Source organism: Chiloscyllium plagiosum, unplaced genomic scaffold, assembly GCF_037043375.1.
Source record: "Chiloscyllium plagiosum isolate Xiang-an unplaced genomic scaffold, Cpla_swu_hap1 HiC_scaffold_26, whole genome shotgun sequence".
Lineage (NCBI taxonomy): Eukaryota > Metazoa > Chordata > Chondrichthyes > Orectolobiformes > Hemiscylliidae > Chiloscyllium > Chiloscyllium plagiosum.
This window is the reverse complement of record NW_028270164.1, coordinates 59,481,771-59,507,389: the sequence shown is the minus strand read 5'-3', so window position 1 is coordinate 59,507,389 and position 25,619 is coordinate 59,481,771. Positions and strand designations below refer to the sequence as shown.

General features: G+C 46.7%; 1 protein-coding gene across 3 annotated transcripts in view; it reads right to left on the bottom strand.

Annotated features, from left to right (window-relative positions):
* Positions 1 to 17,079, bottom strand: part of LOC122563349 (phospholipid phosphatase-related protein type 5) — a 68,254-nt gene extending 51,175 nt beyond the window's left edge. For all 3 annotated transcript variants that reach the window (XM_087973789.1, XM_087973790.1, XM_043717101.2), the window contains exon 1: positions 16,820 to 17,079. The gene's annotated coding sequence lies outside the window, so the exon portion shown is untranslated. The remainder of the gene's footprint in view (positions 1 to 16,819) is intronic.
* Positions 17,080 to 25,619: the final 8,540 nt, after the last annotated feature.

The following is a 25,619-nucleotide window of genomic DNA, read 5'->3' as shown; positions in this document are numbered from 1 at the left end:
TGCAATTACAGGTAGTCCCACTGTTACAGTCTGTGCTGCAATAACAGCTAGTCCCACTGTTACAGTCTATGCTACAATGACAGTCAGTTCCCACTGTTACAGTCTATGCTACAATAACAGCCGGTCCCACTGTTACAGTCTGTGCTCGAATAATAGCCAGTCCCACGGTTACAGTCTATGCTACAATCACAGACAGTTCTCACTGTTACAGTCAATGCTACAATAACAGCCAGTCCCACGATTACAGTCTGTGCTGCAATGACAGACAGTCCCAATGTTACAGTCTGTGCTGCAATGACAGACGGCTCCTACTGTTACAGTCTGTGTTGCAATGACAGGTAGTCCCACTGATACAGTCTTTGCTGCAATGACAGACAGTTCCCACGGTTACAGTCTGTGCTGCAATGACACACAGTTCCCTCTATTACAGTCTGTGCTGCAATGACAGACAGTCCCACTGTTATAGTCTGTGCTGCAATGACAGGCGGTTCCTACTGTTACAGTCTGTGTTGCAATGGCAGATAGTCCCACTGATACAGTCTTTGCTGCAATGACAGAGCGTCCCACAGTTGCAGTCTATGCTGCAATGACAGACAGTCCCACTACTAGAGTCTGCATTGCAGTGACAGATAGTTCCTACTGTTACAGTCTGTGCTACAATAACAGCCAGTCACACTGTTACAGTCTGTGTTGCAATGACAGACATTTCCCACTGTTACAGGCCATGCTACAATAACATACAGTCCCTCTGTTACAGACTGTATTGCAATGACAGACAGTCCCACTGTTACAGTCTGTGCTGCAATGACAGCCAGTCCCACTGTTACACTCTGGGGTGCAATGAAAGACAGTTCCCACTGTTACAGTCTGTGTTGCAATGACAGACAGTCCCACTGTTACAGTCTGTGCTTCAATGACAAACAGTCCCACTGTTAGTTTGTGTTGCAATCACAGACAGTGCCACTGTTACAGTCTGTGCTGCAATGACAGACAGTCCCACTGTTACAGTCTGTGCTGCAATGACAGACAGTTCCCACTGTTACAGTCTGTGTTGCAATGACAGACAGTCCCACTGTTACAGTCTGTGCTGCAATGACAGACAGTCCCACTGTTACAGTTTGTGTTGCAATGACAGACAGTCCCACTGTTACAGTCCGTGCTGCAATGACAGACATTCCCACTGTTACAGTCTGCACTGCAATGACAGTCAGTTCCCACTGTTACAGTCTATGCTACAAAAACAGCCGGTCCCACTGTTACAGTCTGTGCTAGAATAATAGCCAGTCCCATGGTTACAGTCTATGCTACAATCACAGACAGTTCTCACGGTTACATTCAATGCTACAATAACAGCCAGTCCCACGATTACAGTCTGTGCTGCAATGACAGACAGTCCCAATGTTACAGTCTGTGCTGCAATGACAGACGGCTCCTACTGTTACAGTCTGTGCTGCAATGACAGACAGTCTCAATGTTACAGTCTGTGCTGCAATGACAGACGGATCCTACTGTTACAGTCTGTGCTGCAATGACAGACAGTACCTATTACAGTCTGAGCTGCAATGACAGACAGTTCCTACTGTTACAGTCTGTGCTGCAATGACAGACAGTCCCACTGTTACAGTCTGTGCTGCAATGACAGGCAGTCCCACTGTTACAGTCTGTGTTGCAATGATAGACATTTTCCACTGTTACAGGCCATGCTACAATAACATACAGTCCCTCTGTTACAGTCTGCACTGCAATGACAGACAGTTCCTACTGTTACAGTCTGTATTACAATAACAGCCAGTCCCACGATTACAGTCTGTGCTGCAATGACAGACAGTCCCACTATGACAGTCTGTGTTTCAATGAAAGACAGTTTCCACTGTTAGTCTGTGTTGCAATGACAGACAGTCCCACTGTTACAGTCTGTGCTGCAATGACAGACAGTCCCACTGTTACAGTTTGTGTTGCAATGACAGACAGTCCCACTGTTACAGTCTGTGCTGCAATGACAGACAGTCCCACTCTTACAGTCTGCACTGCAATGACAGACAGTCCCACTGTTACAGTCTGTGCTGCAATTACAGGTAGTCCCACTGTTACAGTCTGTGCTGCAATAACAGCTAGTCCCACTGTTACAGTCTGTGCTACAATGACAGTCAGTTCCCACTGTTACAGTCTATGCTACAATAACAGCCGGTCCCACTGTTACAGTCTGTGCTCGGAAAATAGCCAGTCCCACGGTTACAGTCTATGCTACAATCACAGACAGTTCTCACTGTTACAGTCAATGCTACAATAACAGCCAGTCCCACGATTACAGTCTGTGCTGCAATGACAGACAGTCCCAATGTTACAGTCTGTGCTGCAATGACAGACGGCTCCTACTGTTACAGTCTGTGTTGCAATGACAGGTAGTCCCACTGATACAGTCTTTGCTGCAATGACAGACAGTTCCCACGGTTACAGTCTGTGCTGCAATGACAGACAGTTTCCACTATTACAGTCTGTGTTGCAATGACAGACAGTCCCACTGTTATAGTCTGTGCTGCAATGACAGGCAGTTCCTACTGTTACAGTCTGTGTTGCAATGGCATATAGTCCCACTGATACAGTCTTTGCTGCAATGACAGAGCGTCCCACTGTTGCAGTCTATGCTGCAATGACAGACAGTCCCACTACTAGAGTCTGCATTGCAGTGACAGATAGTTCCTACTGTTACAGTCTGTGCTACAATAACAGCCAGTCACACTGTTACAGTCTGTGTTGCAATGACAGACATTTCACACTGTTACAGGCCATGCTACAATAACATACAGTCCCTCTGTTACAGACTGTATTGCAATGACAGACAGTCCCACTGTTACACTCTGGGGTGCAATGAAAGACAGTTCCCACTGTTACAGTCTGTGTTGCAATGACAGACAGTCCCACTGTTACAGTCTGTGCTTCAATGACAAACAGTCCCACTGTTAGTTTGTGTTGCAATCACAGACAGTGCCACTGTTACAGTCTGTGCTGCAATGACAGACAGTTCCCACTGTTACAGTCTGTGTTGCAATGACAGACAGTCCCACTGTTACAGTCTGTGCTGCAATCACAGACAGTCCCACTGTTACAGTTTGTGTTGCAATGACAGACAGTCCCACTGTTGCAGTCCGTGCTGCAATGACAGACATTCCCACTGTTACAGTCCGTGCTGCAATGACAGACATTCCCACTGTTACAGTCTGCACTGCAATGACAGTCAGTTCCCACTGTTACAGTCTATGCTACAAAAACAGCCGGTCCCACTGTTACAGTCTGTGCTAGAATAATAGCCAGTCCCATGGTTACAGTCTATGCTACAATCACAGACAGTTCTCACGGTTACATTCAATGCTACAATAACAGCCAGTCCCACGATTACAGTCTGTGCTGCAATGACAGACAGTCCCAATGTTACAGTCTGTGCTGCAATGACAGACGGATCCTACTGTTACAGTCTGTGCTGCAATGACAGACAGTCTCAATGTTACAGTCTGTGCTGCAATGACAGACGGATCCTACTGTTACAGTCTGTGCTGCAATGACAGACAGTTCCACTGTTACAGTCTGTGCTGCAATGACAGACGGTTCCTACTGTTACAGTCTGTGCTGCAATGACAGACGGTTCCTACTGTTACAGTCTGCACTGCAATGACAGACAGTCCCACTGTTACAGTCTGTGCTGCAATGACAGACAGTACCTATTACAGTCTGAGCTGCAATGACAGACGGTTCCTACTGTTACAGTCTGTGCTGCAATGACAGACAGTCCCACTGTTACAGTCTGTGCTGCAATTACAGACATTCCCACTGTTACAGTTTGTGTTGCAATGACAGACAGTCCCACTGTTACAGTCTGTGCTGCAATGCCAGACAGTCCCACTCTTACAGTCTGCACTGCAATGACAGACAGTCCCACTGTTACAGTCTGTGCTGCAATTACAGGTAGTCCCACTGTTACAGTCTGTGCTGCAATAACAGCTAGTCCCACTGTTACAGTCTGTGCTACAATGACAGTCAGTTCCCACTGTTACAGTCTACACTGAAATGACAGACAGTACCACTATTACAGTCTGAGCCCCAATGACAGACGGTTCCTACTGTTACAGTCTGTGCTGCAATGACAGACAGTCCCACTGTTACAGTCTGTGCTGCAATTACAGACATTCCCACTGTTACAGTCTGTGCTGCAATGACAGACAGTCCCACTGTTACAGTCTGTGCTACAATAACAGACAGTCCCACTGTTACAGTCTGTGCTGCAATGACAGACAGTCCCACTGTTGCAGTCTGTGCTGTAATGACAGATTGTCCCACTGTTACAGTCTGCGCTGCAATGACAGATAGTTCCTACTGTCACAGTCTGTGCTACAATGACAGACAGTCCCACTGTTACAGTCTGTGCTACAATAACAGACAGTCCCACTGTTACAGTCTGTGCTGCAATGACAAACAGTCCCACTTTTACAGTCTGTGTTGCAATGACAGACAGTCCCACTGTTACAGTCTGTGCTTCAATGACAGACAGTCCCACTGTTAGTTTGTGTTGCAATCACAGACAGTGCCACCCATACTGTACATTTACCCCTTACCTAACACTACGGGCAATTTAGCATGGCCAATTCACCTGACCTGCACATCTTTGGACTGTGGGAGGAAACCGGAGTACCCGGAGGAAACCCACGCAGACACGGGGAGAACGTGCAAACTCCACACAGTCAGTCGCCTGAGGCGGGAATTGAACCCGGGTCTCAGGCGCTGTGAGGCAACAGTGCTAACCACTGTACCACCGTGCCGCCCACTGTTACAGTCTGTGCTGCAATGACAGACAGTTTCCACTGTTACAGTCTGTGTTGCAATGGCAGATAGTCCCACTGATACAGTCTTTGCTGCAATGACAGAGCGTCCCACTGTTGCAGTCTATGCTGCAATGACAGGCAGTCCCACTACTAGAGTCTGCATTGCAGTGACAGATAGTTCCTACTGTGACAGTCTGTGCTACAATAACAGCCAGTCACACTGTTACAGTCTGTGTTGCAATGACAGACATTTCCCACTGTTATAGGCCATGCTACAATAACATACAGTCCCTCTGTTACAGACTGTGCTGCAATGACAGACAGTCCCACTGTTACAGTCTGTGTTGCAATGACAGACAGTCCCACTGTTACAGTCTGTGTTTCAATGACAGACAGTCCCACTGTTACAGTCTGTGTTGCAATGACAGACAGTCCCACTGTTACAGTCTGTGCTTCAATGACAGACAGTCCCACTGTTAGTTTGTGTTGCAATCACAGACAGTGCCACTGTTACAGTCTGTGTTGCAATGACAGACAGTCCCACTCTTACAGTCTGCACTGCAATGACAGACAGTCCCACTGTTACAGTCTGTGCTGCAATTACAGGTAGTCCCACTGTTACAGTCTGTGCTGCAATAACAGCTAGTCCCACTGTTACAGTCTGTGCTACAATGACAGTCAGTTCCCACTGTTACAGTCTACACTGAAATGACAGACAGTACCACTATTACAGTCTGAGCCCCAATGACAGACGGTTCCTACTGTTACAGTCTGTGCTGCAATGACAGACAGTCCCACTGTTACAGTCTGTGCTGCAATTACAGACATTCCCACTGTTACAGTCTGTGCTGCAATGACAGACAGTCCCACTGTTACAGTCTGTGCTACAATAACAGACAGTCCCACTGTTACAGTCTGTGCTGCAATGACAGACAGTCCCACTGTTGCAGTCTGTGCTGTAATGACAGATTGTCCCACTGTTACAGTCTGCGCTGCAATGACAGATAGTTCCTACTGTCACAGTCTGTGCTACAATGACAGACAGTCCCACTGTTACAGTCTGTGCTACAATAACAGACAGTCCCACTGTTACAGTCTGTGCTGCAATGACAAACAGTCCCACTTTTACAGTCTGTGTTGCAATGACAGACAGTCCCACTGTTACAGTCTGTGCTGCAATGACAGACAGTCCCACTGTTAGTTTGTGTTGCAATCACAGACAGTGCCACCCATACTGTACATTTACCCCTTACCTAACACTACGGGCAATTTAGCATGGCCAATTCACCTGACCTGCACATCTTTGGACTGTGGGAGGAAACCGGAGTACCCGGAGGAAACCCACGCAGACACGGGGAGAACGTGCAAACTCCACACAGTCAGTCGCCTGAGGCGGGAATTGAACCCGGGTCTCAGGCGCTGTGAGGCAACAGTGCTAACCACTGTACCACCGTGCCGCCCACTGTTACAGTCTGTGCTGCAATGACAGACAGTTTCCACTGTTACAGTCTGTGTTGCAATGGCAGATAGTCCCACTGATACAGTCTTTGCTGCAATGACAGAGCGTCCCACTGTTGCAGTCTATGCTGCAATGACAGGCAGTCCCACTACTAGAGTCTGCATTGCAGTGACAGATAGTTCCTACTGTTACAGTCTGTGCTACAATAACAGCCAGTCACACTGTTACAGTCTGTGTTGCAATGACAGACATTTCCCACTGTTATAGGCCATGCTACAATAACATACAGTCCCTCTGTTACAGACTGTGCTGCAATGACAGACAGTCCCACTGTTACAGTCTGTGTTGCAATGACAGACAGTCCCACTGTTACAGTCTGTGTTTCAATGACAGACAGTCCCACTGTTACAGTCTGTGTTGCAATGACAGACAGTCCCACTGTTACAGTCTGTGCTTCAATGACAGACAGTCCCACTGTTAGTTTGTGTTGCAATCACAGACAGTGCCACTGTTACAGTCTGTGTTGCAATGACAGACAGTCCCACTGTTACAGTCTGTGTTTCAATGACAGACAGTCCCACTGTTACAGTCTGTGTTGCAATGACAGACAGTCCCACTGTTACAGTCTGTGCTTCAATGACAGACAGTCCCACTGTTAGTTTGTGTTGCAATCACAGACAGTGCCACTGTTACAGTCTGTGCTGCAATGACAGACAGTCCCACTGTTACAGTTTGTGTTGCAATGACAGACAGTCCCACTGTTACAGTCTGTGCTGCAATGACAGACAGTCCCACTCTTACAGTCTGCACTGCAATGACAGACAGTCCCACTGTTACAGTCTGTGCTGCAATTACAGGTAGTCCCACTGTTACAGTCTGTGCTGCAATAACAGCTAGTCCCACTGTTACAGTCTGTGCTACAATGACAGTCAGTTCCCACTGTTACAGTCTACACTGAAATGACAGACAGTACCACTATTACAGTCTGAGCCCCAATGACAGACGGTTCCTACTGTTACAGTCTGTGCTGCAATGACAGACAGTCCCACTGTTACAGTCTGTGCTGCAATTACAGACATTCCCACTGTTACAGTCTGTGCTGCAATGACAGACAGTCCCACTGTTACAGTCTGTGCTACAATAACAGACAGTCCCACTGTTACAGTCTGTGCTGCAATGACAGACAGTCCCACTGTTGCAGTCTGTGCTGTAATGACAGATTGTCCCACTGTTACAGTCTGCGCTGCAATGACAGATAGTTCCTACTGTCACAGTCTGTGCTACAATGACAGACAGTCCCACTGTTACAGTCTGTGCTACAATAACAGACAGTCCCACTGTTACAGTCTGTGCTGCAATGACAAACAGTCCCACTTTTACAGTCTGTGTTGCAATGACAGACAGTCCCACTGTTACAGTCTGTGCTTCAATGACAGACAGTCCCACTGTTAGTTTGTGTTGCAATCACAGACAGTGCCACCCATACTGTACATTTACCCCTTACCTAACACTACGGGCAATTTAGCATGGCCAATTCACCTGACCTGCACATCTTTGGACTGTGGGAGGAAACCGGAGTACCCGGAGGAAACCCACGCAGACACGGGGAGAACGTGCAAACTCCACACAGTCAGTCGCCTGAGGCGGGAATTGAACCCGGGTCTCAGGCGCTGTGAGGCAACAGTGCTAACCACTGTACCACCGTGCCGCCCACTGTTACAGTCTGTGCTGCAATGACAGACAGTTTCCACTGTTACAGTCTGTGTTGCAATGGCAGATAGTCCCACTGATACAGTCTTTGCTGCAATGACAGAGCGTCCCACTGTTGCAGTCTATGCTGCAATGACAGGCAGTCCCACTACTAGAGTCTGCATTGCAGTGACAGATAGTTCCTACTGTTACAGTCTGTGCTACAATAACAGCCAGTCACACTGTTACAGTCTGTGTTGCAATGACAGACATTTCCCACTGTTATAGGCCATGCTACAATAACATACAGTCCCTCTGTTACAGACTGTGCTGCAATGACAGACAGTCCCACTGTTACAGTCTGTGTTGCAATGACAGACAGTCCCACTGTTACAGTCTGTGTTTCAATGACAGACAGTCCCACTGTTACAGTCTGTGTTGCAATGACAGACAGTCCCACTGTTACAGTCTGTGCTTCAATGACAGACAGTCCCACTGTTAGTTTGTGTTGCAATCACAGACAGTGCCACTGTTACAGTCTGTGCTGAAATGACAGACAGTCCCACTGTTACAGTCTGTGTTTCAATGACAGACAGTCCCACTGTTACAGTCTGTGCTGCAATTACAGACATTCCCACTGTTACAGTCTGTGCTGCAATGACAGACAGTCCCACTGTTACAGTCTGTGCTACAATAACAGACAGTCCCACTGTTACAGTCTGTGCTGCAATGACAGACAGTCCCACTGTTGCAGTCTGTGCTGTAATGACAGATTGTCCCACTGTTACAGTCTGCGCTGCAATGACAGATAGTTCCTACTGTCACAGTCTGTGCTACAATGACAGACAGTCCCACTGTTACAGTCTGTGCTACAATAACAGACAGTCCCACTGTTACAGTCTGTGCTGCAATGACAGACAGTCCCACTGTTACAGACTGTGCTGCAATGATAGCCATACCCAATGTCACAGTCTACACTGAAATGACAGACAGTCCCACTGTTACAGTCTGTGCTGCAATGACAGACGGTTCCTACTGTTACAGTCTGTGCTGCAATCACAGACAGTCCCACAGTTACAGTCTGTGCTGCAATGACAGACAGTCCCATTGTTACAGTCTGTGCTGCAATGACAGAGCGTCCCACTGTGACATTCTGTGTTGCAATGACAGACAGTACCACTATTACAGTCTGAGCTGCAATGACAGACGGTTCCTACTGTTACAGTCTGTGCTGCAATGACAGACAGTCCCACAGTTACAGTCTGTGCTACAATAACAGACAGTCCCACTGTTACAGTCTGTGCTGCAATGACAGACAGTCCCACTGTTGCAGTCTGTGCTGTAATGACAGCCAGACCCACTGTTACAGTCTACACTGCAATGACAGATTGTCCCACTGTCACAGTCTGTGCTGCAATGACAGACAGTTCCCACTTGATTACATTAGATTAGATTAGATTAGATTAGATTAGATTACAGTGTGGATACAGGCCCTTCGGCCCAACAAGTCCACACCGACCCGCCGAAGCGCAACCCACCCATACTGTACATTTACCCCTTACCTAACACTACGGGCAATTTAGCATGGCCAATTCACCTGACCTGCACATCTTTGGACTGTGGGAGGAAACCGGAGTACCCGGAGGAAACCCACGCAGACACGGGGAGAACGTGCAAACTCCACACAGTCAGTCGCCTGAGGCGGGAATTGAACCCGGGTCTCAGGCGCTGTGAGGCAACAGTGCTAACCACTGTACCACCGTGCCGCCCACTGTTACAGTCTGTGCTGCAATGACAGACAGTTTCCACTGTTACAGTCTGTGTTGCAATGGCAGATAGTCCCACTGATACAGTCTTTGCTGCAATGACAGACAGTTCCCATGGTTACAATCTGTGCTACAATGACAGCTAGTCCCACTGTTACAGTCTGCACTGCAATGACAGAGCGTCCCACTGTTGCAGTCTATGCTGCAATGACAGACAGTCCCACTACTAGAGTCTGCATTGCAGTGACAGATAGTTCCTACTGTTACAGTCTGTGCTACAATAACAGCCAGTCACACTGTTACAGTCTGTGTTGCAATGACAGACATTTCCCACTGTTACAGGCCATGCTACAATAACATACAGTCCCTCTGTTACAGACTGTGCTGCAATGACAGACAGTCCCACTGTTACAGTCTGTGCTGCAATGACAGCCAGTCCCACTGTTACACTCTGGGGTGCAATGAAAGACAGTTCCCACTGTTACAGTCTGTGTTGCAATGACAGACAGTCCCACTGTTACAGTCTGTGCTACAATAACAGACAGTCCCACTGTTACAGTCTGTGCTGCAATGACAGACAGTCCCACTGTTACAGTCTGTGCTGCAATTACAGACATTCCCACTGTTACAGTCTGTGCTGCAATGACAGACAGTCCCACTGTTACAGTCTGTGCTACAATAACAGACAGTCCCACTGTTACAGTCTGTGCTGCAATGACAGACAGTCCCACTGTTGCAGTCTGTGCTGTAATGACAGATTGTCCCACTGTTACAGTCTGCGCTGCAATGACAGATAGTTCCTACTGTCACAGTCTGTGCTACAATGACAGACAGTCCCACTGTTACAGTCTGTGCTACAATAACAGACAGTCCCACTGTTACAGTCTGTGCTGCAATGACAGACAGTCCCACTGTTACAGACTGTGCTGCAATGATAGCCATACCCAATGTCACAGTCTACACTGAAATGACAGACAGTCCCACTGTTACAGTCTGTGCTGCAATGACAGACGGTTCCTACTGTTACAGTCTGTGCTGCAATCACAGACAGTCCCACAGTTACAGTCTGTGCTGCAATGACAGACAGTCCTATTGTTACAGTCTGTGCTGCAATGACAGAGCGTCCCACTGTGACATTCTGTGTTGCAATGACAGACAGTACCACTATTACAGTCTGAGCTGCAATGACAGACGGTTCCTACTGTTACAGTCTGTGCTGCAATGACAGACAGTCCCACAGTTACAGTCTGTGCTACAATAACAGACAGTCCCACTGTTAAAGTCTATGCTACAAAAACAGCCGGTCCCACTGTTACAGTCTGTGCTACAATCACAGACAGTTCTCACGGTTACATTCAATGCTACAATAACAGCCAGTCGCATGATTACAGTCTGTGCTGCAATGACAGACAGTCCCAATGTTACAGTCTGTGCTGCAATGACAGATGGCTCCTACTGTTACAGTCTGTGCTGCAATGACAGACAGTTCCACTGTTACAGTCTGTGCTGCAATGACAGACGGTTCCTACTGTTACAGTCTGTGCTGCAATGACAGACGGTTCCTACCGTTACAGTCTGCACTGCAATGACAGACAGTCCGACTGTTACAGTCTGTGCTGCAATGACAGACAGTCCCACTGTTACAGTCGGTGCTGTAATGACAGACAGTCCCACTGTTAGAGTCTGGGCTGCAATGACAGACAGTCCTATTGTTACAACTATGTTACAATACAGCTGGTCCCAAAGTTATAATCTGTGCTATAATTTCAGCCAGCACTACAGTGACAGCCTGTGTTGCAATTAAACATAAAATTGATTTTGTCCATTCAGGGGCTGTTTCATTCTCAGGTAGTTTAAGGTGAGGGTTACTATGCCTCAGTTAACATGGTGGGCAAGTCTGGTAACCTCAGCCAGTGGATTGAACCCACACCGGTGGATCATTCTGTGGTACAAACCAACCATCCACCCAACTGAGCTAATCAAATGCATGGCAGATATAGTATAATGTGGGTGAACACAGTGGCTCAGTGGTTAGCACTGTTGCTTTCCAATGCCAGGAACTCCGGTTCAATTCCAGCCTTGAGCGATTGTCTGTGTGGAGTTTGTACATTCTCCCCATGTCTGCGTGGGTTTCCTCCGGGTGCTCCAGTTTCCTCCCACAATCCAAAGATGTGCAGGCCAGGTGAATTGACTATCTTAAACTGCCTGTAGTGGTCATGGATGTGAAGATTAGGGGCATTAATCAGGGGTAAAGTTGAGAAATAGGGTAAGGGTCTGGGTGGGTTACTCTTTGGAGGATCAGAGTGGACTTGTTGGGCCAATTAGCCTGTTTTCACACTGTAGGGATTTCCTGTAAGGAACATTAGGTTATCCAGTTTGGCAGCAAAAACAGAAAGACATATTACTATCCGAACAGTTGATTGATTGGGAAAGGGGGAAGGTGCAATAAGATCTGGGTGTCCCCCGTACACCAGTTGCTGAAAGTAAGTTTGTCAGGATGTCCAAGAATGTAGGGAGGCTGTGGAGAAGGTAGCACTGACAGGGAATACTTGCGGACACAGAGATGGGTTCAAGTGTGTATACTTCAACGCAAGAAGTATCAGAAATAAGGTGGGTGAACTTAAGGCGTGGATCGGTACCTGGGACTACGATGTTGTGGCCATCACGGAAACGTGGATAGAAGAGGGACAGGAATGGTTGTTGGAGGTTCCTGGTTACAGATGTTTCAGTAAGATTAGGGAGAGTGGGAAAAAAGGAGGGGGGGGGTGGCGATGCTAATTAGAAATGATATAACGGCTGCAGACAGGCAATTCGAGGGGGATCTGCCTTTGGAGGTAGTATGGGCTGAAGTCAGAAATAGGAAAGGAGCAGTCACCTTGTTGGGTGTTTACTATAGGGCCCCAATAGCAGCAGAGATGTGGAGAAACAGATTGGGAAACAGATTTTGGAAAGGTGCAGAAGCCACAGGGTAGTAGTCATGGGCGATTTCAACTTCCCTATTGATTGGAAGCTCTTTAGATCAAGTAGATTGAATGGGGCGGTGTTTGTGCAGTGTGTCCAGGAAGCTTTTCTAACTCAGTATGTAGATTGTCCGACCAGAGGGGAGGCCATATTGGATTTGGTACTTGGTAACGAACCGGGACACGTGATGGGTTTGTTAGTGGGTGAACATTTTGGTGATGGTGACCACAATGACTTTCACCTTGGTTATGGAGAGAGATAGGTGCGTGCAACAGGGTAGGTTTTACAATTGGGGGAAGGGTAAATACGATGCTGCAAGACAGGATCTGAGGAGCATAAGTTCGGAGCACAGGCTGTCAGGGAAGGATGTCGTGGAAATGTGGAATTTTTTCAAGGAACAGATACGACATGTCCTTGACATGTATGTACCTGTCAGGCAGGAAAGAGATGGTCGTGTGAGGGAACCTTGGTTGACGAGGGAGGTTGAATGTCTTGTAAAGAGGAAGAAGAAGGCTTACATAAAGTTGAGGAAACAAGGTTCAGACAGAGCATTGGAGGGATACAGGATAGCCAGAAGGGAGCTGAAGAAAGGGATCAGGAGAGCTAAGAGAGGGCATGAAAAATCTTTGGCGGATATAATCAAGGATAACCCCAAGACATTTGATGTGTATGTGAGAAACATAAGAATGACGAGAACGAGGGTAGGTCCGCTCAAGGACAGTAGTGGGAGACTGTGTATTGAGTCGGAAGGGATAGGAGAGGTCTTGAATTAGTACTTTTCTTCAGTATTTACAAACGAGAGAGACTGTATTTTTGAAGAGGAGAGTGTGAAACTGACTGGTAAGCTAGAAGAGATACTTGTTAGGAAGGAAAATGTGTTGGACATTTTGAACAACTTGAGGATAGACAAGTCCCCCGGGCCTGACAGGATATATCCTAGGATTATGTGGGAAGCAAGAGAGGAAATTGCAGAACCGTTGGCAATGATCTTTTCATCATCACTGTCAACGGGAGTGGTAACAGGGAACTGGAGAGTGGCGAATGTTGTGCCCCTGTTCAAAAAAGGGAATAGGGATAACCCCGGGAATTACAGGCCAGTTAGTCTTACTTCGGTGGTAGGCAAAGTAATGGAAAGGGTACTGAGGGATAGGATTTATGAGTATCTGGAAAGACACTGCTTGATTAGTGACAGGCAGCACAGATTTGTGAGGGGTCGGTCTTGCCTTACAAGTCTTATTGAATTCTTTGAGGAGGAGACCAAGCATGTGGATGAGCGTAGAGCAGTGGATGTAGTGTACATGGATTTTAGTAAGGCATTTGATAAGGTTCCCCATGGTAGGCTTATGCGGAAAGTCACGAGGCATGGGATAGAAGGAAATCTGGCCAGTTAGATAGAAAACTGGCTAACCGGTCGAAGTCAGAGAGTGGTGGTAGATGGTAAATATTCAGCCTGGAGCCCAGTTACAAGTGGAGTTCCGCAGGGATCAGTTCTGGGTCCTCTGCTGTTTGTAATTTTTATTAATGACTTGGAAGAGGGAGTCGAAAGGTGGGTCAGTAAATTTGCAGATGATACGAAGATTGGTGGAGTTGTGGATAGTGAGGAGGGCTGTTGTCGGCTGCAAAGGGACTTAGATATGATGCAGAGCTGGGCTGAGGAGCGGCAGATGGAGTTCAACCCTGTCAAGTGTGAGGTTGTCCATTTTGAAAGGACAAATAAGAATGCGGAATACAGGGTTAACGGTAGGGTTCTTAGTGAGGTGGAGGAGCAGAGGGATCTTGGGGTCTATGTTCATAGATCTTTGAAAGTTGCCACTCAGGTGGATAGAGCTTGTAAGAATGCCTATGGTGTATTAGCGTTCATTAGCAGAGGGATTGAATTCAAGAGTCATGAAGTAATGTTGCAGCTGTACAGGACCTTGGTTAGGCCACATTTTGAGTACCGTGTGCAGTTCTGGTTGCCTCACTTTAGGAAAGATGTGGAAGCTTTGGAGAGGGTGCAGAGAAGATTTACCAGGATGTTGCCTGGAATGGAGAATAGGTCGCACGAGGATAGGTTGAGAGTGCTAGGCCTTTTCTCATTGGAACGGCGAAGGATGAGGGGTGACTTGATAGAGGTTTATAAGATGATCAGAGGAATAGATAGAGTAGACAGTCAGAAACTTTTTCCCCGTATACAACAGAGTGTTACAAGGGGACATAAATTTAAAGTGAGGGGTGGAAGGTATGAGGGGGATGTCAGGGGTAGGTTCTTTACCCAGAGAGTGGTGGGGGCATGGAATGTGCTGGCTGTGGGAGTGGTAGAGTCAGAATCTTTGGTGACCTTTAAGCGGCAATTGGATAGGTACATGGATGGGTGCTTAAGCTAGGACAAATGTTCGGCACAACATCGTGGGCCGAAGGGCCTGTTCTGTGCTGTATTGTTCTATGTTCTATGTTCTAAGTATTGCAGGAGCAGCTGATTGCGAAGAAGGCAAATGGCATGTTGGCCTTCATTGTGAGAGTATTCGAGAACAGGAGCAGGGATGTCTTGCTGCAATTGTACAGGACCTTACTAAGATTCCTAGGAACAGAAGACTGACGTATGACTGTATCATTTAGGAGAAAGTGTGGACTGCAAATGCTGGAGTACCAGAGTTGAAAAATGGGGTGCTGGAAAAACACAGCAGGCCAAGCAGCATTTAGGATTAAATTCATAGGCATTTATATGAATGTGGGGGAATCTCATAGATTAGATTAGATTACATTACAGTGTGGAAACAGGCCCTTCGGCCCAACAAGTCCACACCGACCCGCCGAAGCGTAACCCACCCCTACCCCTACCCCTACATTTACCCCTTACCTAACACTACGAACAATTTAGCATGGCCAATTCACCTGACCTGCACATCTTTGGACTGTGGGAGGAAACCGGAGCACCCGGAGGAAACCCACGCAGATACGGGGAGAACGTGCAAACTCCACACAGTCAGTCGCCTGAGGCGGGAATTGAACCCGGGTCTCTGGCGCTGCGAGGCAGCAGTGCTAACCACTGTGCCACCGTGCCGCCCACAATCTCATGGAAACCTTTGGAATTCGAACAGGATAAGTAAGGGTTATTGCAGCAAGGATGTTTCCAAAGGGGGACTCATGAACCAGGAGGTCACAGTATAAGGACATGGGTTAGGGTTGAGTGAGGAGAAATGTCTTCATCTAGAGAGTGGGGAACCTGTGGAATTCTCTGCCACAGAAAGTGAACGAGGCTGAAACATTGAATGATCTCATTAAAAAGTACTTGGATGTGCAAATGTCATAAAATTCCAGGCTTTGAGCCAAGTACTGGAAATAGGATATGTCTCAAAAGGTTGGCCCAGAATCAATGGTCTGAAGGGCCTGGTCTGTGGTGTTTGATTCCATAAGGAGTTAGATGCAATTCTTAGGGCGAGCGGGGTTGAAGGATATGGGATAGAGTTGGAAGCGGGGACTTGGATGATCAGCCCATGATGAATGGAGGAGCAGTGTAGAAGGGGTATTCCTGCTATGATTCCTCTCCTTCTGTGTTTCTGTGAATGAACTCTGACCATCTATGTGGCAGGAGAGCAACACACAGTGATGTTTGCAAATGCCGTCCTTTCAATCTCCCCCACCTCCACCTCTGCTGCAGAATCTCTTTTTGGCAGTGGCTGTTTTGCTTTCTCTACAATCCGATCCCCTCCCTCCATTGTCTTCATCCACCTCCCACTTCACCTTTCCTGTTCTGAATCTCTCAGCCTTACTCCCCTCTCTCAAACCGGCTTGCTGACCCCATTCAGTCTTCAGTTCTCCTGTATGTGTGAGGGAGACGGTCTGAATCATTGTCTCCTTACAAAAGGCGCCAAACTGCAATTGTCTTGAAAACCGAACACGACCAGAGAATGTGTACGCCCGCCCCCTGTTAAAAACAATCTCAATTTGTATAAAAATCCGAATTATAAGCAGTGACACTCTCCAGCTGTCAGTGTGTGCCTGTTCCCCCAGTCTCCATTGAAATCCGTGCTTTCACTGCACAATGACAGCTCCCCTGTTTGGAGCTGAAATTTTCTCACGACAGAAAACCAACAACAAAATAAAACGCTGCTGCCATCCCATTAGTTACAGAGGGGCGACACCCTCACCTTCAATCCTCGAGCATTTTCTGTTTATTTCCAACCCCCTTGCTCTTCCTCCAGTCGCCACGCTGTACAAAGGACTCCCGCATATATATCCACGGAGATACCTAGCAGGAATGCAGCCAGAGCCCAGGGAACCGACACAGAGACTGCAAACAGGAGCTGGAACACACTGCAAGGAACATGGCAGCTGTGCTGAGAGAGAGACTAGGAACCGCAGTACTCACTGCACTTACACAGACACAGTGACTGGGAGCTGTGCTGCATGTGCGAATGTTGCCTCGCACAGATCCTCTGCCTGAAGCTGTGGATTTGACTTAAACATTTAAAAAAGTGCCGGAGGTTCTAGGAGGCGGAGGGGGGGGGGGGGGGGCGGAGAATCTGTGGATGAAAATGAACCCTGATACATGTGAGCTTATCCACTTTGGAAAAAGGAACAATACAAGGAAATATTCAATGGATGGCAAGATACTGGGAAGCCCAAAGGGACAGAGGATTAATCGGCAGCTTGTTCTCAGATCTCTGAAGGTGGAGGGCAGGTTAATAGAGTAGTTAAGATGGGACACTTGCCTTTATCAGAGCTGAAAATGTGTTGCTGGAAAAGCACAGCAGGTCAGGCAGCATCCAGGGAACAGGAGAATCGACGTTTCAGGCATAAGCCCTTCTTCAGGAATTCCTGAAGAAGGGCTTATGCCCGAAACGTCGATTCTCCTGTTCCCTGGATGCTGCCTGACCTGCTGCGCTTTTCCAGCAACACATTTTCAGCTCTGATCTCCAGCATCTGCAGACCTCACTTTCTCCACTTGCCTTTATCAGTCGTGCCATTGATAATGATAGTAGGGAGGTTATGTTAGAGCTGTACAGGATTTTTGTTAGGCTACAGCTGGAATACTGTGGACAGTCCTGGTCCCCAAACTATGAGAAGGATGTGATTGCACTGGAGGGGTTGCAGAGGAGAATCACCAGGATGTTGCCTAGCCTGGAGTACTTCAACTATGAAGAGAGGCTGGACAAGCTCAGGTTGTTTCCTTTAGAGCAACTGAGGTTGAGGGGGAACCTGATAGAGGTGTACAAGATTATAAGATGGGCAGACAGGGTGAATAGAAAGTGGCTGTGCTCCTTCTTCAAGGGGGCAATAACAACGGGAAACATAACTTTAAATTGAAGGGCTGGAGGTTTGGAGGGGCTTGGAGGAAAAGCCTTTTCACCCAGAAAGTGGTGTGAGTCTGGAATGCCTGGGAGAGTAGTTCAAGGAATAGGCCCAATGCAGGAAAGTAGGACAAGTGAAGATACATCAGCACAGATTCGATTTATGAATATCACAAACAGAAAGGGACCCAAGAGCAGGGAGAGATTGCAGGATCAGGCTCTGGGGAGTGAGGTGCAGTGAGTGTGTTTATCACTCATTCGCTGGCCTCATTTAACTCCTGCAAATGTATCATCACACACTTCTCTGTATTAAGTGATATTCAATGGTATTACCATTTAATAATGAAGGGGACTACTAAAGAAGGCTGAGTTGGATCATCCACTCGGTACTTTTGACTGAAGATTCCGACGAAAACTTCAGTCTTATCTTTTGCATTGATATGTCTGGCAGCTCCATAATTGAGAATGCGGATATTTGTGGAGCCGCCTCCTCCAGTGAGTTGCTTCATTGTCCATCACTATTCACCACTGGACCTGGCAGGACTGCAGAGCGTAGAGCTGATCCATTAGATTAGATTAGATTACATTACATTACAGTGTGGAAACAGGCCCTTCGGCCCAACAAGTCCACACCGACCCGCCGAAGCGAAACCCACCCATACCCCTACATTTACCCCTTACCTAACACTACGGGCAATTTAGTATGGCCAATTCACCTGACCCTGCACATCTTTGGACTGCGGGAGGAAACCGGAGCACCCGGAGGAAACCCACGTAGACACAGGGAGAACGTGCAAACTCCACACAGTCAGTCGCCTGAGGCAGGAATTGAACCCGGGTCTCTGGCGCTGTGAGGCAGCAGTGCTAACCACTGTGCCACCGTGCCGCCCACAAAGACAAGTGTGGATCACTCAGCTGCACCTATCACTTGTGGCATCAAGTAGTCCTATTTGGTGGCTTCACCAGGTTGACATCTCACCTTCAGGTATGTTTGGTGCTGGTCCTGCACTCTCCATTGAACAAGGGTTGATCCCCTGGCTTTATGGTAATGCTTGAGTTGGGGATATGCCAGGCCATGAGGTTATAAGTCATGCTGGAGGACAATTCTGCTGCTGTTTTTAGGCCCACAGCACCTCATGGATGCTCAGTGTTGAACTGCTAGATCTGTTCAAAGTCTGTCCCATTTAGTACAGTGATAGTGACACAATGAGGGCATTCTCATTGTGAAGACAGGACCTTTTCTCCCCAAGGACTGTGCAGTAGTCACTCTTACCAATACTGTCATGGACAGATGAATCTTTTGTTTTAGTAGCCCTACAATGTAGAAACAGTCCCTTTGGTCCAACAGGTCTACATCAACCCTTATATCTTTCAATTGTGGGACGAAACCAGAGTACCCGGAGGAAACCCACGTAGACACGGGGAGAATATGCAAACTCCACACAGGCAGTCGCCTGAGCCTGGAATTGAACCCGAGTTCCTGGCGCTGTGAGGCAGCAGTGCTAAACACTGAGCCACCATGCTGCCCTTTGATTTGATTTGTTGTAGTCACATGTGCCCAAATACAGTGAAAAGCTTTGTTTTGTGAGCAGTACAGGACAGATCTTAACAAACTAGGACATAGAGTACGAATAAGGTCAAGTCTGCTTTTCCTTTTGTTGTTTCCGTCAGCACCTACTGCAGATTCTGTATCGCAGCCTTGTCTTTTAGGATCCAACCAGCTCGATCAGTAATGATGCTGCCGAGCTATTGTGTGCATCGCAATTCCCCTCCCAGAGTACATTTTGCACCCTAGCCACCTTCAATCGTTCCTTCAAACGTTGTTCAACAAGAAGGAGTACAGATTCATCAGCCAAGGGAGGATGGCTCATGGCATCCAGCAGGAGGTATACTCGCCCATGTTTGAAATTATGTCAATGGGCTTCCTGGGGTCCAGATTCAATGCTAATGAATCACAAACCAACTCCCACCTGATTGTGTACCACAGTGTCTCCACCTCTGCTGGTTCTGTGCTGGCAGTGGGACAGGACATATCCAGAGATGGCAATGGTCGTGTCTGGGACATTGTTTTAAGGTATGATTCTGTCGGTACATCTATGTCAGGCTGTTGCTTGACTAGTCTGTGAGAGAGCTCTACAATTTTGACACTAGCCCCAAATGTCATGTGTGGAGGACTTTGCAAGGTCAAAGGACTGTTCCAACGTTGTCTTTTCTGGTGCTGAGGTCAATTCCGGGTGGTCCATTTCTTTATTGGACTTTGTAGCAATTGATACAGTTGAATGGATCGCTAGGCTATTTGAGAGGGCAGTTCAATGTCAACCACATTATCGTGGGTCTGAAATCACATACACGCCAGACCAGGTGAGGATGGCAGATTTCCTTCCCTAAATGAGACAGGGTTTTCTGACAGTTAGCAATGGTTTCATGGCCATTGTCATCAGCAGATTCTTAATTCCAAATATTTTTTAACCAACTCAAATTCCACATCTGCCATGGCAGGATTTTAACCTGGGTCCCCAGAACATTCACTGAGTTTCTGGATTAACAGTCTCTGAACAATACCATTTGCCATTGCATACACTTCTTAGACTGTAGTGCATAAAATTATTGAATTATTTATCCAGAGGGTTGTTGAGGCTGGCTCATTAAGTTTGTTCAAGGTTGGGATAGACAGACTTTTCATCAGGAAGGGAATCAAGATGTTGTGGGCAGAAGGAAAGAGTGCCGAGTTCAGGACGATCAGATCAGTCATGATCTCATGAAATGGCATTGCAGACTCAATGAACTGAATGGCCGACTCCTCCTCCTATGTCTTATGGTCCTAACCCTCTCTCTCTCTCCATTGTTCTCTTCTCAGTCATTCCCTCCGCCCTTCCCTCTATCTATGTCTCTGACCATCTTCCTTACTCTGCCTTTCCTGTCTGGATCTCAATCATTTCATTTCCCTGCCTTTTGCTCATTCTCTCTGTCCCTCTCTCTGACCATCTCTTTCTCTCTCTCTCTCTCTCTCTGTCCCTTCCCTTTACGTCTCTGCCCTCATCTCTCTCTATTTCACTTCCTCTCTTTTTCTCTTCCTCAAGAGGTGGTTGTGACTGCGGAACAACCCAATTGCGAATTGTTCTGAAGAAGTCTCATGTCAGACTCTAAACATTAACTCTGTTTCTGTCACCACAGACACTGCCAAACCTCCTGAGTTTCTCCCGCAGACTCTATATTTGTTTTAGATTTCCAGCATCTGCATTATTTTGCTTCTATCCAATAGTTAATGGTACATTTATAACTGAGAAATTGGGTGTACTGTGTTTTGTTCCTCCTGCTCCTCTGTCTCATAGTGTATCTATCTAACTGCTATTTCATCATTCTGTCTCTCTCTCTTGCTTTCTTTCTGTTTGTTAATCTATCTCTTTCTCTCTGTATTTCTCTCTGTCTTCTTCTCTCTTTGTCCCCTTCTCTGTCTCTCTGTCTTGGAGTTTTCATACCTTTGTCCTTCAGTCAACCCTCTCTGAGACTGAATTTGTGTGGCCATCATGCTGGGTTGTGTGAGAGTAATGATGGACATGGAGACTGGCCAATACGATGACACAAATGTTGTGATGGGTGATGTCTTTTTTTCCTAGATTAGATTAGATTACTTACAGTGTGGAAACAGGCCCTTCGGCCCAACAAGTTCACACCGACCCGCCAAAGCGTATACCACCCAGACCAATACTCCTACATTTACCCCTTCACCTAACACTACGGGCAACTTAGCATGATCATTTCACCTGACCTGCACATTTTTGGACTGTGGGAGGAAACCGGAGCACCCGGAGGAAACCCCATGCAGACACGGGGAGAATGTGCATACTCCACACAGAGAGTCGCCTGAGGCGGGAATTGAACCTGGGTCTCTGGCGCTGTGAGGCCGCAGTGCTAACCACTGTGCCACTGTGCCGCCCACAACTTTGTTGATGTACATGGAAACCTGTGGGAGTGTGAGTGAATGAAGGACATGAAGTATCATCAATCCAATATGCTCGAAGATGTGGAGGTGCTGGTGTTGAACTTGGGTCAAACAAGGTCAAAAATCACATGACGCCAGGTTATCGTCCAACGGCTTTATTTGAAAACACTAGCTTTTGGAGTGCTGCTCCTTCACCAGGCGCTAGTGAGAGAGGAAGACCTTAGACACAGAATTCATGAGGAAAAGATCAAAGGGTCATACCACTCATGCAAAAGAATTGAGCATAATTCCACAATGGAGGGCGCAGATTTTGATTGACTAATATGCAAATCCCAGAATTTCTGTCAAGTCACTACCCAGAGAAAACTTAAGCTGGTTTCCATATAAAGGAGGTGACACCTCAGGTCAGACATTTTCGGCATGAGGTCTTGTTTGGTGTCTATCTGTGTCTTAACCCAGAATCAGTCAGATTTTATTTCCAAAGTAGGAGTTCATAAAATCTGACCCACAAACCCACCAACTCACTAAAACAGCAGCTAATGACTTGAAAGACCCTATACAGACAACAAGCAAAACGAATGTCATTTACAAAATACCATGCAAGAACTGTAACAAACGCTGCATAGGACAAGCAGGCAGAAAACTAGCCACCGGGATACATGAACATCAACTAGCCACAAAATGACATGACCCTCTTTCACTAGTATCCTTACATACAGATAAGGAAGGACAGCACTTTGACTGGGACAACACATCCATCCGAGGACAAGCCAAACAGAGACACTCACGAGAATTCCTAGAAGCATGTCATTCCACCTGGAACTCTATCAACAAGCACATTGAGTTAGACCCCATCTACCACACCCTGAGAAAAAGAACAGGAAATGACAACATCACAGGAAATGACATCACCAACCCATAGAATCCCAAACATATCAATAGAAGGCAGGAATCAGCAGCAGTGCTTTGCCTGGAGGCCCACTGAAGATGATACCTAGTAGGGTGACGAAACATAGAGATGTGCAGCATGGAAACAGACCCTTCAGTCCAACCCGTCCATGCCGACCAGATATCCCAACCCAATCTAGTCTCACCTGCCAGCACCCGAGCCATATCCCTCCAAACTCTTCCTATTCATATACTCATCCAAAATGCCTTTTAAATTTTGCAATTGTACCAGCCTCCACCCTTCCTCTGGCAGCTCATTCAATACACGCACTACCCTCTGTGTGAAAAGGTTGCCCCTGAGGTCTCTTTTCTATCTTTCCCCTCTCAACCTAAACCTATGCCCTCTAGTTCTGGACTCCCCCAGCCCAGGGAAAAGACTTTGTCTATTTATCCTATCCATGCCCCTCATAATTTTTTAAACCTCTATAAAGTCACCCCTCAGCCTCCGACACTCCAGGGAAAACAGCCCCACCTTGTTCAGCATCTCCTTATAGCTCAAATCCTCCACCTCTGGCAACATCCTTGATACTCTGACCAATAAAGGAAAGCATACCAAACGCCTTCTTGACTATCCTATCTACCTGCGACTCCACTTTCAAGGAGCTATGAACTTGCACTCCAAGGTCTCACCTGTTCAGCAACACTCCCTAGGACCTTACCATTAAGTGTATAAGTCCTACTAAGATTTGCTTTCCAAAAATGCAGCACCTCGATTTTATCTGAATTAAACTCCATCTGCCACTTCTCAGCCCATTGGCCCATCTGATCAAGATCCTGTTGTAATCTGAAGTAACCTTCTTTGCTGTCCACCACACCTCCAATTTTGGTGTCATCTGCAAACTCATTAACCATACCTCTTATGCTCGCATCCAAATCATTTATATAAATGACAAAAGGTAGAGGACCCAGCACCGATCCTTGTGGCACTCCACTGGTCACAGACCTCCAGTCTGAAAAACAACCCTCCACCACCACACACTGTCTTTGAGCCAGTTCTGTATCCAAATGGCTAGTTCTCTGTATTCTGAGAGATCTAACCCTTGCTAACCAGTCTTCCATGGGGAACCTCGTTGAACGCCTTACTCAAGCCCATATAGATCACATCTTCCACTCTGCCCTCATCAATCCTCTTTGTTACTTTTTCAAAAAACTCAATCAAGTTTGTGAGACATGATTTCCCACACACAAAGACATGTTGACTATCCCCAATCAGACTTGCCTTTCCAAATACATGTACATCCTGTCCCTCAGGATTCCCTCCAACAACTTGCCCACCACTGACATCAGGCTCACTGGTCTATAGTTCCCTGGCTTGTCCTTACCACCCTTCTTAAACAGTGGTACCATGTTTGCCAACCTCCAGTCTTCCGGCACCTCACCAATGATACAAATATCTCAGCAAGAGGCCCAGCAATCACTTCTCTAGCTTCCCACAGAGTTCTAGGGTAACATGATCAGGTCCTGGGGATTTATCTATCTTTATGCATTTCAAGGCATCCAGTATTTCCTCCTCTGTAATATGGACATTTTTGAAGGTGTCACCATCTGTTTCCCTACATTCTATATCTTTCATATCCTTTTCCACAGTAAATACTGATGCAAAATACTCATTTAGTATCTCCCCCATTTTCTGTGGTTTCACACAAAGGCCGCCTTGCTGATTTTTGAGGGGTCCTATTCTATCCCTAGTTACCCTTTTGCCCTTAATGTATTTGTAAAAACCCTTTGGATTCTACTTAATTCTATTCGCCAAAACTATCTCATTTCCTCTTTTTGCCCTCCTGATTTCCCTCTTGAGTATACTCCTACTGCCTTTATACTCTTCTAAAGATTCACTCAATCCATCCTGTCTATACCTTACATATACTTGCTTCTTTTTCTTAACCAAACCCTCATTTTCTTTAGACATCCAGCATTCCCTATACCTAGCAGCCTTTACTTTCACCCTGACAGGAATATACTTTCTCTGGATTCTCGTTATCTCATGTCTGAAGGCTTCTAATTTTCCAGCCGTCCGTTTACCTGCAAACATCTGCCCCCAATCAGCTTTTGAAAGTTCTAACTTAATAGCATCAAAATTGGCCTTTCTCCCATTTAGAACTTCAACTTTTAGATCTGGTCTATCCTTTTCCATCACTATTTTAAATCTAATAGAATTATGGTCACTGGCCCCAAAGTGCTCCTCCACTGACACCTCAGTCACCTGCACTTCCTTATTTCCCAAGAGCAGGTCAAGTTTTGCACCTTCTCTAGTAGGTACATCCACATACTGAATCAGAAAATTTTCTTTTACACACTTAACAAATTCCTCTCCATCTAAACTCTTAACACTATGGCAGTCCCAGTCTATGTTTGGAAAGTTAAAATCCCAGACCATAACCTACCTGATAGCTGAGATCTCCTTACAAGTTTGTTTCTCAATTTCCCTCTGACTATTGGGGAGTCTATAATACAATCCCAATAAGGTGATCATCCCTTTCTTATTTCTCAGTTCCACCCAAATAACTTCCCTGGATGTATTTCCGGGAATATCCTCCCTCAGCACAGCTGTAATGCTATCCCTTATCAAAAACTCCACTCCCCCTCCTCTCTTGCCTCCCTTTCTATCCTTCCTGTAGCATTTGTATCCCGGAACATTAAGCTGCCAGTCCTGGCCATCCCTGAGCCATGTTTCTGTAATTGCTATGATATCAGTCCCATGTTCCTAACCATGCCCTGAGTTCATCTGCCTTCCCTGTTAGGCCCCTTGCATTGAAATAAATGCAT